Here is a 16331-nt window from a genome sequence, read left to right as displayed (position 1 = left end):
AATATGGCCCAAGAGTGGTCAGTTTGCAATCTCTGATCCAGAGTCAAAGAATTGCTTGTTCTTGCCAACACCCCATACCCACTACCTGTTAACAGACCTCCCAACTGTCAGTCGATGTTGTCTGGATCTCCCTATAGTTCATCTTTCCATAATCACTTCCCAATGTTCTTCTGTCCTGCTGGGACACCCTCATTCCTAAATGCATTCGGGAAATGGGTCTCTCCTCTGATAGGTTTTCTTAAGAATGGATGAAATGAGTTAAGGCATACTGGTAATTGGCTCGATGTTCTTTGGCAATGGAAAAATATTCCTTGCCAATAATTTCTCTCAACACTTTTTCAGGCAAAGCAACATACGGGGTAATTATTTTTAGATCAGAAATAATTTGGGTGTTATAATGTCAGTGTACGTAAACCTGGTAAGATTATGGGAAGGTTTTAAAATGAGTTTTGAAACTAGTGACATATAAATTAAATGTTGAAGTACGTGCCCACTTATTACTCAAAATATCAGCTCGACTGTTTTTTTTCTTCTCTTTGTAATAGCTTAGCCCAGTGATGGAGCCTGTCAGACGGGATTGCAGCCCCTCGGCTTCTGCTCCCTGGTCCTGCATTTCCTTCAGGTCTCCCTTTCCTAGTGTATGGCAGCCATTCGTTTCTGTAAGCTGGAGTCTAGGGGTCATCCTGTACACCTTTTCTTCCTCTTCAGCATATCTATTCTAAATACTATCTCCTGGATCCAGTTACTTCTCCTTGTCTCTGACACTGCCCTGCCCAGGCCACCATTATCGGCTCTTTGGTGATTGCACTGACCTTCTAACTGTCTCCCTGTATCTGCTTTGACTCCATCTCAGTTCATTCCCTATGCTGCAGCCAGATATGATTTTCAGAACTGAAATCTTATATATCACCCCCTTACTAAGGACGCCCCTTCGCACTCCCCCGCCCCCGGTGGCTCACATTGCTCTCTGGTTAAAGACCAAAATACTTAACATCGCTTTTAAGCATGGATCGAACCCCACATACATCACCACTCTTATCTTTTACTTTGGTTCCCTTGCTCTGTGGGTTCCAGCGTCTGCACCTTGTTTCATGTCTTCATACATGCTGCATAGTTCTCTCTTCATGGACCACCCCCACTGCCCCTTGTCTCCTGAACCCCAACACATCCTTTAGAGTTCAGCTCTGACCCCCCTTCCTCAAGGCGTCTCCCTGTCCCTTCATATCAGCTCCTCCTCTTCTTGTTCTGTGTTCTCTAACAGCCTGTGCTTTCCATAACACTCTTCAGCTTATAATCATACGGGTATTTGTGTAACTCTCACACTAGTATCCGTTTTCATCACTAGTTTGTAAGCTCTGTATTAGCACATTGTTGAGTCCCTGTTCTCTGCCACATAGAAAGCACTTGATAAATACTTGTTGAGTGAATGAATGAGGGTAAAGAGAATAGTTCTTCCTCCCGTCCTGGGCCTTCAAAGGAGCTCACATGTGAGATGGATACTTAAAAAGACGACTATGCTGGAGGTGAGGAGGGCTGTGATGGAGCTGTGCGCCAGCTGCAGAGAGGCCCAGAACGAGGGCACCTGAATGGTGCTCAGCTGTGTTTCACAGTGCCTGGCGAAGAGTGGGCACCAACCACTGCAGTGATTTTCTTGAGCACCCCTACCAGAGCTCCATAGGTCTGTCTTCCTCAGCGACTGTAGCTCTGTGTCTGTACACATTTTGTGTGGGCATGTGAAAGAGACAATTATGGCTGTAAGATGGAAAGACCACTGAATTTAGAGTGTAAAAACCGGAATATGAGACCTGGGACAGTCACCAATGAGCTTTGTGACCTTGGGCAAGTGACTTAATCTCTTCGAGCCTCAGTTTCCGCACAGGTGAAATGGGAATATGGAGCACATGCGGTGTGCTTACATGGTACTTGCATACCACATGCATGTAATGTTAGAACTCAGTTGCTCCATGAGCTAAAGGAAGGCCCTGTGTGTGGATCCCTCTCCCTTCTGATTAGAAAAAAGGATCGTTTAGCTATTTATGATGCTGAAGACTGGCATTTTCCATGGCCTCAGCCCAGCTATTGAGACAAGCAGAGATTTGAGGTGTGTGAGTGTGTGTGTGTGTATGTGTGTGTATATGCATGCACACGCACACATGGCTCCACACTGAAAACCTCTGGGGAGTCCCTTAGGTATGGAAGGGACAGGCTATACTAACAGCCACCAGGGACATAAGGATGTTATCATAATCTGCTGGCTTTTGAATGCATATCCAGAAAGAGAGGTTAGAAGTTTCTCCTTGTAGAGCTGGCATAGAAAAAGGGGGAGAGAGTTGAAGATACCTGATTCTACCTAGGAACCTCAAAAGTTGCATTTCTTTAAATCTTGCTCTAATTTAATTGGTCTTTTCAACCAATATTTACTGTGTATTCTATTTATGTGTCATGTTAATGCCAATGTTAGTTTTATTTCAGCCACTTATTTATTTAAAAAGAGTCCCGTTTTGTAGTAAAGAAAGAGAACCAATTAGAGGATCTTGCCATCTCTGAGGCTATATCAGAAACCCTGGCCGCACTTTAGAACAGCCGAGGAGTTCAGAAAAACAGAACAAAAACAAACAAACAAACAAACAAAAGAACCACTGATGCCCAGGCCACCCTAGACCAATTAGGTCAGTATCTCCGGAGGTGGGGTCCTGGCATTAGTGTTTTTCAAATCTCCCCTGGTGATTTAAATGTGCAACCAGGGTTGGAACCACCACTCCTGGAAACCAAGAGTCCTGGAAAGCCTGGTTGTTCAGACCTCAGAGCCACCAGGTAAGGCCATGTGGCAGCAGCTCTTCTAACCTGCAGTGCCCTGGGAAGGACCAACATCCTCAAAATGTAAACCTGGAAAAGGAGAATGAGAATTCCCACTCACGTAGGAAACACTGGGGAAAGGCTGTAGCCTAATTGAGGAAGATTAATAGGAAGTGGATTTCGGGGTTGTTTTGAAGGGGAGCAGAGAAGAGGGGGGCATGTGAAAAGGCCTGGCTTTCTCATTGGTGCAGGGGAAAGGAGGCTGCTTGGAAAAGAGGACAGCTCTGGAAGCACTGATCCAGGTTTATGTCCTGATTCTGCTGCTTGTGGCGTGAGCGAGTTGCTAAACTCTTGGGGACTCAGGGCCTCACCTATAAAATGAAGTTAATTATGCTCAAAAAATGCCCTACACCTGTGAAATGATTGACTCCTTTAACACCTGAAGTGGATGAACAGTAGAAGAGTCTGTGCTGGAGCTGAGAGCGCCGAGGCAGGATCGGAGGGAAGGTCCATGGCTTTCCGTATCCCTTAGGTTTTAGGACTGGAATGAACTGAAATTAAGCAGATGACACTAAAAATAGTTACTGAACGGCATGGTGTGCCAGGAACCTTTCCAGACCATTGAGAACAGAGATAATACACATACTGTAACAGCTCATTCTCTAAAGATAATGAACTATTTGAACTTATTTTATGAGGGAAACTTGTAAACCTACAGTGGACAGAACAGTATAAGGAACCCCCACATACCCATCACCCGACTTCAACAACTGTGTTTCCCCAAAGATAAGACCTAGCCGGACCATCAGCTCTAATGTGTCTTTCTGAGCAAAAATTAATATAAGACCCAGTCTTATCGTAAAATAAGACTGGGTCTTATATAATATAACATAACATAAGACCGGGTCTTATATTAATTTTTGCTCCAAAAGACGCATTACAGCTGATGGTCTGGCTCGGTCTGATTTTCGGGGAAACACAGAATTATCACCTCGGGGCCAATCTTGTTTTATGATCATCCCCATCCGCTCTTCCCTTCCCTTATTATATTGAAGCTAATCTCACATATTAAGTCCTTTCATTTGTAAATATTTTTATCTCTACAAAATAAGGACTCTTAAAAGACATTATTACACCTTAAAAAAACCAACATTAATTCTTTAATATCAAAATATCTAGGCAGAGTTCAAATTTCCAATTGTCTCATAAATGTCATGTTTTTGAGTTTATGTTGATTGTCCTTGGTTGATATATCTCTTAAGCATCTTTTAAAACATTATAGTAAAATATATATAACATTAATCATTTTAGCCATTTTTAAGTGTACAGTTCAGAGGCCTTAAGTACATTCACATTGTTGTGCTACCTAGAGATAGATCATTGCCACTGTATCTGCAGAACATTTTCATCATCCTGAACTGAAACTCTCTGCCCCGTAAACAATAACTCCCCATGCAACCACCATTCTACTTTCTGTCTCTATGAATCTGACTACGCAATATAAGTGGAATCATGTAAGTGGGATTATATATAGTATTTATCTTTTTGTGACTGGCTTATTTCACTTAGCATAATGTCTTCAGTGTTCATCCATGTTGTAGCATGTGTCAGAATTTCATTTATTTTTAAGGCTGAATAGTAGTCCATTGTATTTTTGTATCACATCTTGTTTATTCATTCATCCATTGCTGGACACTTGGGTTGCTTACAGCTGTCGTCTATTGTGACTCATACGGCTATGTACATGGGTGTATAAATATGTCTTAAGCATCTTTTAGTCTATACGTTTCCCCTTCATCTCCCTTCCTCTTTTCTTTTTCTTTTTCTCTTTATAATGTATTTGTTGATGAAACTGGGTCATTTGCCCTTGTAGTGTTCCCCACTATCTGGGATTTTGCTGATGACCTCATTAACTTTTGGGCTGGCGAAGGTATTTTAAAATTTATCAATTATGTTGTACTTATTCAATGTCAGGCTCAATTCTAAGTACTTAAAAAATGAAAACTGAGTTAACCCTATGAGTGAAGTACTGTACTTTTAACCTCCATTTTAAAGATAGGGAAACAGGTTAAATAGAGATTGAATGACTTCACTTCGGTCACCCAGTTAGCAAGTACAGAACAGGATTCTGCCCTAGGCAGTGTGGTTGGATTATGCTACACTGCTACTCAAGCTATAGGGTAAGTTAGTTAGAAGGAGATCATGATTTTGATTCCTGAGGAGACAGGAACTAAACAAGTGAAAAATTAAAACACACGTGCACACACACGCAATGAAACCAGAGATGGAAATTCAGGTCAACAGGGGGAATGTTACATGACCGCACCTGATTACCTTCCAAATGAGTGAGATATACTGTGAATGTCAGGGGCAGGTAGTGGAAGGAAAAACTTCTTCATAGCTCTCCTGAAGTCAGTATAAATCTAGACTTATGAATCACCTTGGGGTATTTTGCTAACATAGCTGTGAATTCTTATTGTTGGAGAAAATAACCAAAATAGATGGTCACGGTATTTAGCAGAAATAAAGCAAGGTAAATGGCCTCATCTGTCTTCCTGATAGCCCCTGGATGCCCCCTTTGTAAGAGCTTCATATGTTTTTGTGATTGTAAAGTTGATACTTATTTTGGAAACAACACAACACTATTTTGGAAAAATGGAAAAGAAAGTCATTAATCCTACCACACCATCAGGTCTATTTTTCTCAGTCTAGTCTTCCTGTAGGCAGAAATATATAGATATTTTTTAGTCGTTGCAGTGCTTTAAAACCGAGCGTCTTATTTCTAAGTGACTGAAACCTTAATCTCTGGGCTTGTGAATCGAGAGGAAAGCATTTTCCTTCTTTGGCCGCTGTTTATATTCCCTGCTGCAGTTAGTTTGGGGTAAAAGCAAAACCCAGGCGAGGCTGAGATTCTTTTGTAGCTGTGCAATTTCTAGGAAGGACTGTGAATCGAGTTGGAAGCAGCAGGCTGTGATGGTAGAGGCACGGCCCAGGGGTCCGGAGAGCTGTCCTCTTCCTGCCCTGCCACTGTCTCAGTGTGACCTCGGAATGGGCATTTCCAGGGCCCTTACAGGGTCAAACTGGGTGACCCCTATACCTCTTGTGCTTTGACATTCAAGGCTTCTTGGATGCTAATAAAATCATTTTAAAAAACAACACCAAAAAAAAAAGAAAAAAAGAAAGCTACATTTGTCTCTGAGCTGTGAAGGAGGCTTTAAGGTTATGTTTCTGAAAAAAGGAACACATCTTTTATGGGGGAAAAAAATTGGTCAAATTGAGTCCTCCTGACTGGAGAGTTAAATCAGCTAGATTTAAATCAAATCCTCCCAGCCCTGCCCTGTCGTCACTGAGAGATGAATCAGGAGAAATCTACCTTTGAAACTGACCTGGATTCTGAGACATCTATCACTTTTTAATGGACCTTTAGGATGTAGACTTTCCTTTGGGCTCTGTGTTTTCTGTGGATGCCTGTGAATGAGAAAAAAATGATAGCCAGCATGACCCATTTAAAAAGAGTCGTATTTAGGAAAGTGGAAAATAATTCAGACATCAAGAAATCGGGGAATGATTAATATTATTACCAGGTATCAGTTCTGTGGGGTCATCCAAAAGGTGGACTATCAACCTCGAAGAAACGTAAAGATAGTCTAGTCCAGCTGGCTGGATGCTAGACTGACTGCATCTGAGTGCCCTGGGTGATGGGGGGAGTTGTCTTGCTAAAAATTCAGGTTCCCAGGCCCTACTCTTTAGAGGTAGGTAGGGTGAGGCCTGGGAATCTGGATATTTAAAAGCTCTTCCATTGATTATGATGCTAATTAAGCTGGGTTTGGTAACCCCTGATCTAGTCCAAACCCATCTCATTACAGAGGAGGAAACTGAGACCCAGAGAAGGGGCAGGGGAGGAGTTACCTGATGGCAGAATGAGGCCTAGAGAAATTCTATCTAGTACCATATCATATCCCCCTTAATGTGGCAAATGAAGGTGATGTTGAAACGTGGAGATGCATTTTAAAAATACTCTTGAATGGTAGACACATATCCTGCATGATTATAAACATGTAAATATGGATAGAGTGGGGAAGGGGACTTAGTGAAATGAAATCCATACTCTGTAGACCACAACTGTTGGCTGTTTCCATTCCAGTTGTTGTGAACTTGCTTGGAGAAAAAAAATAAACATTTAAAGAATAATTAACATTTTAATTGACAAGTAAGAATGCTGCTCATTCTTACATAAGAGAAGTCGTACTTAAGTAACTGGGATCTCCTTCTCAGTGACTGAACCCTCATACCATGGCTAGCACCCAAGGTAATCAGGTCAAATATCTGAACATCATTTGGGTAATAACTTTTACATTTATTTAACTTGCTAACAAAAGATGGGATGGAAGACCTTATTACCCTCTTGCATTTCTTCTCAATGTAATTAACCTAGTTCTCCCTCCTGTTGGTGGAGTGAAGAAGGGAAAGTAGGTGGCCTATTCATAAAACTGGCACATCCAGCACTCTGGGCATTGAGGGGGGTAGGGCACAATTTTCTTATACTCCTGCCTGGTAACAGGCACAGGGCCAGGTGCGGATTTCATGCATCTCCCAGGCCCCTGTTATTCGCAGATGAGGAAGCGGAAAGTCCAAGGGCTCACAGCATTTGCCAGAATCCCAGAGCTAGTGTGGGGTAGAACTGAGATCAAAACTTGGGGCCATCTGTAGCCAAAGCTCACTACATCTTCTGTGATGGCGCTTGGAACATTTCCTAGGCTGAGCTTTTCTGGAGGAGAGCGGTTGAGCAAAGAGGAAGAGTTGGAGAAAGAATACAGCAGCCTGAGATAATGCTAGTCTGGCATTATCAGGTAAATGTAAAATTACCTAGTCAGGTACTAGAAGGCAGAGAATTCCAGTAGGCATGCAGCCTCCACTTGGTATTCCCAGTGATGGGGAGCTCAGTCCTTTAAATGAAGCCTTCTCCAAGGTGTGAGCTCCATGTAGCCCAGGGACTGTGTCTGATTCTTCTAGCATCCCCAGCACATTACCTCCCGGGTTTCCCCGAAAATAAGACCTAACCGGACAATCAGCCCTAATGCGTTTTTTGGAGCAAAAGCTAATATAAGACTCGGTCTTATATTATATAATGTTAGATGAGACCCGGTTTTATATTATAGTAAAATAAGACCGGGTCTTATATTAATTTTTGCTCCAAAAGACACATTAGAGTTGATGGCCTGGTTAGATCTTATTTTTGGGGAAACACAGTATGAGCATATGTTTGTTCAATGCATTTGGGAAGCATTGCCTACTACAGGAGGAGTATTATTCCTTCTATTGCAACTAAATGTTGTCCGTGCCCCTTCTACTCATGGTAGTTGGCACTTCCTTCTGGGACAGACCATGAGTGGTCCCTCAATGAGAAGTCAAGTGACTTAGTTCCTAGTGCTTGAGGTCACACAACCATTCTGAGCCTCAGTTCTCCTGAAAGTATTAATAAGACAGCACTGCTAGTAGTACTGATGGCTGAGGGCCTAGCTCTGATGCCCATGTGGCTGGGATGGGTGTGGGAAGTCCCTCTTGGAGATCATCCTCTGGGAACCCTGCCAGCCTTGGGACCCTGCCAGCCAGTGGCGGACAACCCATGTTAAGGCACATTGCAATACCGAAAGAGCATCTTAAGGTCACATATAAGTAGGGGCCTGAGGAAAAGGTCATCAAAGGCCAGCTGAGCCAAGACTTTCTATGATATTCTTTCAGATGATTAAATTTAGGGCTTTCGGGGATGTATCAGGTCCCCAAGACCACCCTCAGGCTCATCGATGTGCTAGGGGGACCACAAGACTCATCACAGAGTTGTATTCACATTCTGATTTATTACAGTGAAAGGAGAAAAAGAAAGTCAACCAAGGGGAAAAGTACATGGGATAAAGTCCAGGGGACACCAGGTGGAAGGCTTCCAAGAGCCTCTCCCAGTGGAGTCACATAGAACACACCGAATCCCAATAAATAGGGACAATGCCAGTGCAATGTCTACCAGGGAAGCTCATTAGACTCAGAGCCCAGGGTTTTTACTGGAGGCTGGTCACCTAGACACCCTCTGCCTAGGACATTCCAAAATTGCTTAGACTCTCAGAGGAGTTTAGTATGTTTAGTATAAATCGTATTGTTTGCACGAACATTTTAGGTACAGCAAGGTACTCTCATCAAGGGATGGGGTGCCCCTCCCCAAATCCATGTTCCTGGATGCCAGCCAGGGGCCAACCTGATGAGCGGGCCTTTCTAAGGGTAAGTCTCAGGCCTGCTCCATTCACCCTTTTCTGCACAGAGGAAATGTTGCCCAGTGGTCCTCAGCAGGCGTCCTGGAGCCAGACTGCCTGGGTTCACATCCTGGCCTGCCACTTGCTCTGTAGGTGATCTTGGCTGAGTTATATAACCTTTCTGTGCCTCTGTTTTCTCATCTGTACAATGGTAATAGTACCCACCTCATGGTGTTGGTGGGAGGATTAAATGAATTAGTCTACGTAAAGCATTTGAACTGTGCTTGGCACATAGAAAGTACTAAGTTACCCTAGCTTAGCTGCTATTATTATGACTATTGTAATTTAAGGCTCTGTGGTACTAAATATACACGCTTATTTGCAATTAATGGGCTTCCCAAAGGAACCGGACTCGTGTTAACTGGAAATGTCCTACCCACGCTGTGCCTGGTCCAAGGCAGGGCTGGGGAATGTGGCTTTCACATCCACACAGACATTCAGAGCCTAGGGTGAGGTGGGGACTCAGTTACTGCTGGTCTCCTGAGCAGTGGAGAATTCACACTGGAGAAGATCCTCACCAGGGTGGTTGACGGTGGTGGGAAAGGCTGAAAGGCTCGCGGTAGCCCTCCAGCAATCCGACAATGGAACAGAGTGAACTAGACCACCTTCCTCTAGCTTCTTCCTCTGCAGTGGGAAGAGCACCAGCCCAGCTTCTAGTTCCAGCGATGTCACCAGCTTGCTGAGTGACCTCGGGCCAGCTTCTGCCACTCCTCAGGGCTAGAGAAGAGGTTCCTGAGTCCTCCAGCTCTGAAAAACTGTGTTTCTAGGGGCCTCAATGGAGCTGAATCTGGGTTAATATGCCAGCAAGTTCCAAGGTTGCTGCATTAGAACCCAGGACTCCTTTTAGCCTGACTCAAGCAACCTAGACACGCTTCAGTTCCTGGCCTCCTTTTCCACAGCCTCGTCCTTTCTGCTCCTCGCTGCCCACACTCTGTGTCTGTAACCGGTCACTACCTCTGCTTTGGAGGTCAGGATTTTGGCTGGATCCCTGACCATGTGTTTCTGTCTGCCAGCGGCTGGGAGTTGCAGTGCCCTGGGAAATGTGTTTGCATGGTATCCGCACCCCGACTCTCTCTCTAGACCCTTCTTTTCCCTGCTGAGTGCCAGCAGTGTAGAGGTACAGATGGGTCATGTGCTCTGTCCTCCAGGTGACGGTGCAGTGAGGGACGTATGGCAGGCTGCTTTGGGTGGGATGTGGGGTTGCAAGTGACAGAAACTCAGTTCAAGCTGATTTCAGGGGAAAGAAGGAATTGACTTGGTGAGAATGGAATCGTTCAGAGGCTTTGATGAAGGCTGGCTCCAGAGGCTCAGAGGCTTTTGACAATGATGACACCTGAACTTGGTCCCCTCTCCCCTCTCCTTTTCGATTCTGTGTTGGCTACATTCTCTTATAGCTTTTCTCCTCTTGGTGGGAAGGTGGCAACTAGAAGCCCTCAGCAACGCCAGTAAAAAAGCGATTCCTTTGGCTCTTAGGGCAGGCAGAAGTCCCTAGATTGAGCCTCAGTGGAGCTGTTGGGCTCAGTGCCCTCCTTGCCCCTGTCACTGTGACCACAGGGGTACACTGGCTCTCATGGACTGAGAATGCAGGAAGGATGTTCCCAAGGAAAATATGGGTTCTGTCTCCAGGAAGAAGAGGGCACCGGCAGTGAGTGAATTAGTCTCTTCCTTTAAGGAATTCACTGTCTTCTTGTTAGAAGCAGACACAGAGACAAACAGAAATATAAAAAAGGGCTCCAACTAAAATAAAGGCAGAATAGAGTCTCTGCTCCATTAAAATCTTGATATCAATAAATTTAGGGTGCAAAGATAGAGGAAGCAATGCCCTCTACACAACTGGAACTAAAATACCTGTGTGTGTGTGTGTGTGTGTGTGTGTGTGTGCGTGTGTGCATGTGTGTGCGTGTGTGTATGTGTATATGAGTGTGTGCGTGTGTGTATGACTGAGTGTGCATGTGTGCGTGTGTGTGCATGTGTGTATATGAGTGTGTGCGTGTGTGTGCATGTGTGTGCGTGTGTGTATGAGTGTGTGTGCATATATGTGAGTGTGAGTGTACATGTGTGTGTATGAGTGTGTGCATGTGTGTGTGCGTGTGTGTGTGTGTGTGTGTGTATCTAGGATGGGCAGAGCATGAGGGTGGATTTCATGTAGGAATGACCAATGTCCATCACTGTTGCTGCCCCATCCACAGCCGTTGGGCACTCCCTGTACCTCCCCCCCCCATGCTGCCCTGACAACCCACATTTGCCAGGCTCTTGCAACACGGACTGTCGGGAGTCCGGGGATGAACACCCCAGCTCCATGGCCCCTCAGAAGCCCCAGCAGATTGAGCGCAGTTGCTGACAGCAGGAACCTGCGCAACAGAGGACCCTGCGTTGTTTCAGTCCCTTTCCTGCTTTGCTCCTCCCTTACCTTACTGGTGCTTTTTGGAGTCACCTTCTGCAAAAAAAAAAATCCTCATTTCAGGGTCTGCTTCTGGGAGAAACCAGCTAAGACGGCCTGGATGAATAAGATTTGGATGGATGGAGGTGGCTGGGTGGAGGGGAGGAGGAAACAACGCAGGGAGAAGGAATCGTGTGAGAAAAGTGGAGATGGAACAGTGAGCACAGAAGAGAAACAGTGGATTCAGCTTGGCCTGAACCACACTTTTCAAATCTTTTTGACTGTAATTCATGGTAAGACGGGTATTTTACAGTGTGATACGGTACATTCACACCTACACACACACACACACATTTATATACACACACATATCTAAAACAGAGTCATGAAATGATAACTTCCTGTATGCAGTGCACTTTGGTATTTCATATTCTGTTCTATTTTTTAAAAAATTCCTTGTCAGGACCCACTAAATGAATCTGATGTCTCACTCATACCGTGGGAGCTGCAGTTCAAAAACACTGGGCTAGAGGAACGGCTGTAGGAGTCAGAATAGTGGGGCTGAGGAAGAAAGTTAGCTCTCGCCAACCCTCAAGGGAGCTTGACTATCTGGCTGAAATATTTGCACTTGATTCTGGAACCATAGGAAACCATTGCAGGCTTTTGAGGAGCGGCCTGGTAAATTCCTAGCTGAGCTACAGAAAGATTGTTACCACAGTGTAGAGATGGGCTGGAAAAGGCAAGGAGACTGCTTAGGAGCCTGTTGTCACGGTCCAGCTGGGAAGCTAAGGGCTCTGCCTTAGGGCTGGGGCAGGGGGATGGCGGGGAGGGAGCAGTTGGTGGAGGCAATGGGCCTTGGTGGCTAATAGGACGTGAAGTCTGAGAAAGGAAAGAGGCTTTAGGGGTGCCTGGCTGGCTCTCTGGGAGGAGGGTGGGGCCATTGCCTTCCTTGGTTTCCGATGAACTATTTATCAGGGCATGAAACTTGCATTAGTATTATTCCGGTCTGAGAGTCTGAAAATGTCATAAAGAACTTGTTGAGTGGTCAAGCAGCTTGACTTAATGTGTCCAGGAAGCGGAACTGTTCCCAGGGCTGCCATAAGTGCCAAGTAGCCGTACTGGAGGAGCCTTGCTTGCTGATGGATTTTATTCTTCCAACTCCTCGCAGAGCCCCTCTTCTCCCCTTGGGTGATGCCATTGGGGTCCTCCCAGCCCATCGACCTACTTACTGCATGATTAACATAGAGCCAGGAAGAGGGGCTGCCGGATGGTGCTGTGTTCCTTCTTTCCTTTCATTTACAAAACACCTGGCCAGGAGCCATTGGACTCTGAGGATGCTTATTTGGTTCTTGTTGGGGGAAGCAGATACAGAGACACACATAGAAACATATAAAAGGGGCTCCAACTAAAATGAAGGCAGATAGACTCTCTTTACCCCAGTGTAAATTCTTGTTTCCACTGTTGTAAATTAAAGGACCATAGAGGTATGGATTTATTTCTGGGCTCTCTATTCTGTTCCATTGATCTATGTGTCTATTTTTATGCCAGTACCATGCTGTTTTGATTACTATAAGCTTGTAGTATGATTTGATGTCAGGTATCGTAATACCTCCCACTTTGTTCTTATTTCTCAAGATTGCTGTGGCTATTCGGGGTCTTCGATGGTTCCATATAAATTTTAGGATTATATTTTCTATTTCTGTGAAAAATGCCCTTGCTAGTTTGATAGGAATTGTGTTGAACCTATATATTGCCTTAGGCAGTATGGACATTTTAACTATATTAATTCTTCCTATCCATGAGCATGGTATATGTTTCCATTTATTTGTATCTTTAATTTCTCTCATCAGTGTCTTATAATTTTCTGAGTACAGATCTTTTACTTCTTTGGTTAAATTTATTCCTAAGTATTTTATAGTTTTTGAAGCAATTGTAAATGGAACAGTTTTCTTAATTTCTCCTTCTGATAGTTTATTATTGGTGTATAAAAATGCAACGGATTTCCGAATATTAATTTTGTATCCTTCTACTTTACTGAAGTCATTTATCAGTTCCAATAGATTTTTGGTGGAGTCTTTGGGATTTTTCTATATATATAGTATCATGTCATCTACATATAAAGACAATTTTACTTCCTCCTTTCCAATTTGGATGCCTTTTATTTCTGTTTCTTGTCTGATTGCTATGGCTAGAACAATAAATGGTGCTGGGAAATCTGGACAGACACATGCAAAAAAATGAAGTTGGACCACCTCCTTATGCTATATACAAGAATAAATTCAAAATGGAGTAAAGACTTAAATGTAAGATCTGAAACCATAAAACTCCTATAAGAAAATATTGGAAGTAAATTTGCAGACATTACCCTTAGCAGTATTTTTACTGATATATCCCCTCGGGCAAGGGAAGTAAGAGAAAAAATAAACATGGGATTACGTTAAACTAAGAAGTTTTTTCACAGCAAAGGAAACCATCAATAAAACAAAAAGGCATCCTACTGAATGGGAGAAGATATTTGTCAATGATACATCTGATAAGGGGTTAATAGCCAAAATTAAAAAAAAAAAAAACTCATTCAACTCAACACCAAAGAATCAAACAGCCCAATTTAAAAATGGGCAGAGGCCATGAAGAGACACTTTTTGGAAGAGGACATACAGATGGCCAACAGACACATAAAAAAATGCTCAACCTCACTAATCATTAGAAATATGCAAATAAAAACCACAATATAAGATACCACCTCAGTCTGGTCAGAATGGCTATCATCAATAAATCAACAAACAACAAATGCTGGTGAGGATGTGGAGAAAAGGGAACCCTCGTGCACTGTTGCTGGGATTGCAGATTGGTGCAGCCACTATGGAAATCAGTGTGGAGGTACCTCAAAAAACTGGAAATGGAACTATGTATGACCCAGCAATTCCACTCTTAGGTGTCCATCCAGAGAAATTCAAGACGCTAGTTCAAAAAAATTTATGTACCCCTATGTTTATTGCAGCACTATTCACAATAGCCAAGACGTGGAAACAACTGAAATGGGGTGAGGATGAGGGAGAAGGTGAGGGGATTAGAAAGCACAATCGGTAACCACCAGATTGCCATGGGGATATGAAAGACAGTTTGGGGAATACAATCAATAATGTTGTAAAGATTTTGTAGGGTGTCAGGTGGGCACTTGTCTTATTAGGGAGACCACTTCAGGGACGGTGTAGATGTCTGACCACTGTGCCGTACAGCTGAGGCTGAAGCTGAACAACAATGAATGTCAACTATATGTATATACATATGATCACAGGATATGGAGAACAGCATAAGGAATAGAGTCAGTGGAATTGTAATAGCTATATACGATGTCAGAGGGGCAGTAGATTGAGGGAGGGGGTTATCACTTTGTGAGGGGTGTAAATGTCTAACTATTACATTTTTTTGTACGCCTGAAACTAATAAAAATAAAATAAAATAAAATGAAGGCAGAATGCAGTCGCTATTAAAATTGATGCAGTGTTGTCAGAAGGAAGAAGAAGGAAGGGGAACTAACTTTTTAAACATCAACGATGTGTCAAGTGCATGCTAGTTGCTTTATTTACATTGGATAATTTAAGTTGCGTGTGTGTGTGTGTGTGTGTGTGTGTGTGTGTTAACACAAATCTTTGGGTCACATCCTAGACCTACTGATTTGGATTCTGTTTGTGTGGGGGTGGAGGGGAGAGGAGGGAAGCCCAGGAATCTGTATTTTAATAAAGCCTCCAGGCTATTCCTATGAGTGCTAAAGTATGAGAATCACTGAGGAGGTAGGCCTTATTATCCCCATTTTACAGATGAGAAAACTGAGGCTCCAAAAATTTTAGGAACTCAGTCAAGCTCAGTCTGTTAATACCTTACTCCAAATCCCATGTATGAGACTTACCGATCTACTAGTGGTTCCCTACATCACCTTGGCCTGTCTCACAACCTCTTAGCCTCCACAGTGTGGTTCCTCCCGCCTCACATAGCCTGCATATCACCTACTCTTGCACTCTGCTCTGGAATCTCCTCCAGGAAGTCTTCCAGGATGTTCTCTTGCCCTCCATTTTCTTCAGTGGGTTAGATGTCTCCCTGCCCTGGGTTCCCAAATCATAGCTTGCCCAAAGTCTAGGATGATCCTTGTCTATTTGTGGTACCCCACCCCACAAGAAAGCATCTCTCACATTGCCTGTATGCCCAGTATCTGGAACATGGTAGGACTGTTCTGTCTGTGGTCCCTCAGCACCTCTCATGGAGTGAATGTTAGATTCTGACTGGCAGCAGAGGGGGGCATCAGGGTGGTTTCATGTAGGAGGGCACACTGGGGCTGAGCCTTGCAGGATCAGGAGAACATGGGAGTAAACTGCCACTTCATGCTGCTGGCAGGTTTCCTCAGTGTTGGGTAGTTAGAGCAGTTGGCGTCAGCGCTTTGTCCCTAAAGCCCATTCCAGGTAGTTATAGGTCGTGCAGAGAGGAGGGCATGACTAGTAGTGTCTGTGATTCTATCCTTAGGCTTGAGTGAGGTTGGGGGTTGAAATTAATTCCAGCACACACTACTCCGGCACCCACTGGGTGCTGAAGGTACAGCAAATTCAAAGGGGAATAAGGCCCTGGTTCTGTTTCTAGCAAGGGGACTTCTAGCTGTTTTGAGAAAAATACTATCAAATTGTTTAAATGTTTTGCATACAGTTGGTTGCATTTTCAAATGTTCAAAACTTTAAAAATTATTCAAGTAAAATGGAAGGTTAAATGTTGAAATTAGTGGAATTTAGCCAAGAATCCCTTTCTAATGCAAAGGAGGTGACTATGGAGGAAAAGAGATGAAGAATTGGGGGAGCTCAGAGCTC

At 43.8% G+C, this 16331-nt stretch overlaps 1 protein-coding gene across 1 annotated transcript in view; it reads left to right on the top strand.

The window, feature by feature from the left end:
* GABBR2 (gamma-aminobutyric acid type B receptor subunit 2) overlaps positions 1-16331 on the top strand; it is a gene marked incomplete at its 5' end in the record, with an annotated part of 332387 nt that overhangs the window by 41394 nt on the left and 274662 nt on the right. The gene's annotated exons all lie outside the window — the stretch shown is intronic.

Source organism: Rhinolophus sinicus, linkage group LG04 (genome assembly GCF_036562045.2).
Source record: "Rhinolophus sinicus isolate RSC01 linkage group LG04, ASM3656204v1, whole genome shotgun sequence".
In the NCBI taxonomy this organism is placed as follows: domain Eukaryota; kingdom Metazoa; phylum Chordata; class Mammalia; order Chiroptera; family Rhinolophidae; genus Rhinolophus; species Rhinolophus sinicus.
Note: the sequence above shows the minus strand (reverse complement) of the source record. Positions and strands in the feature narration are given on the sequence as shown.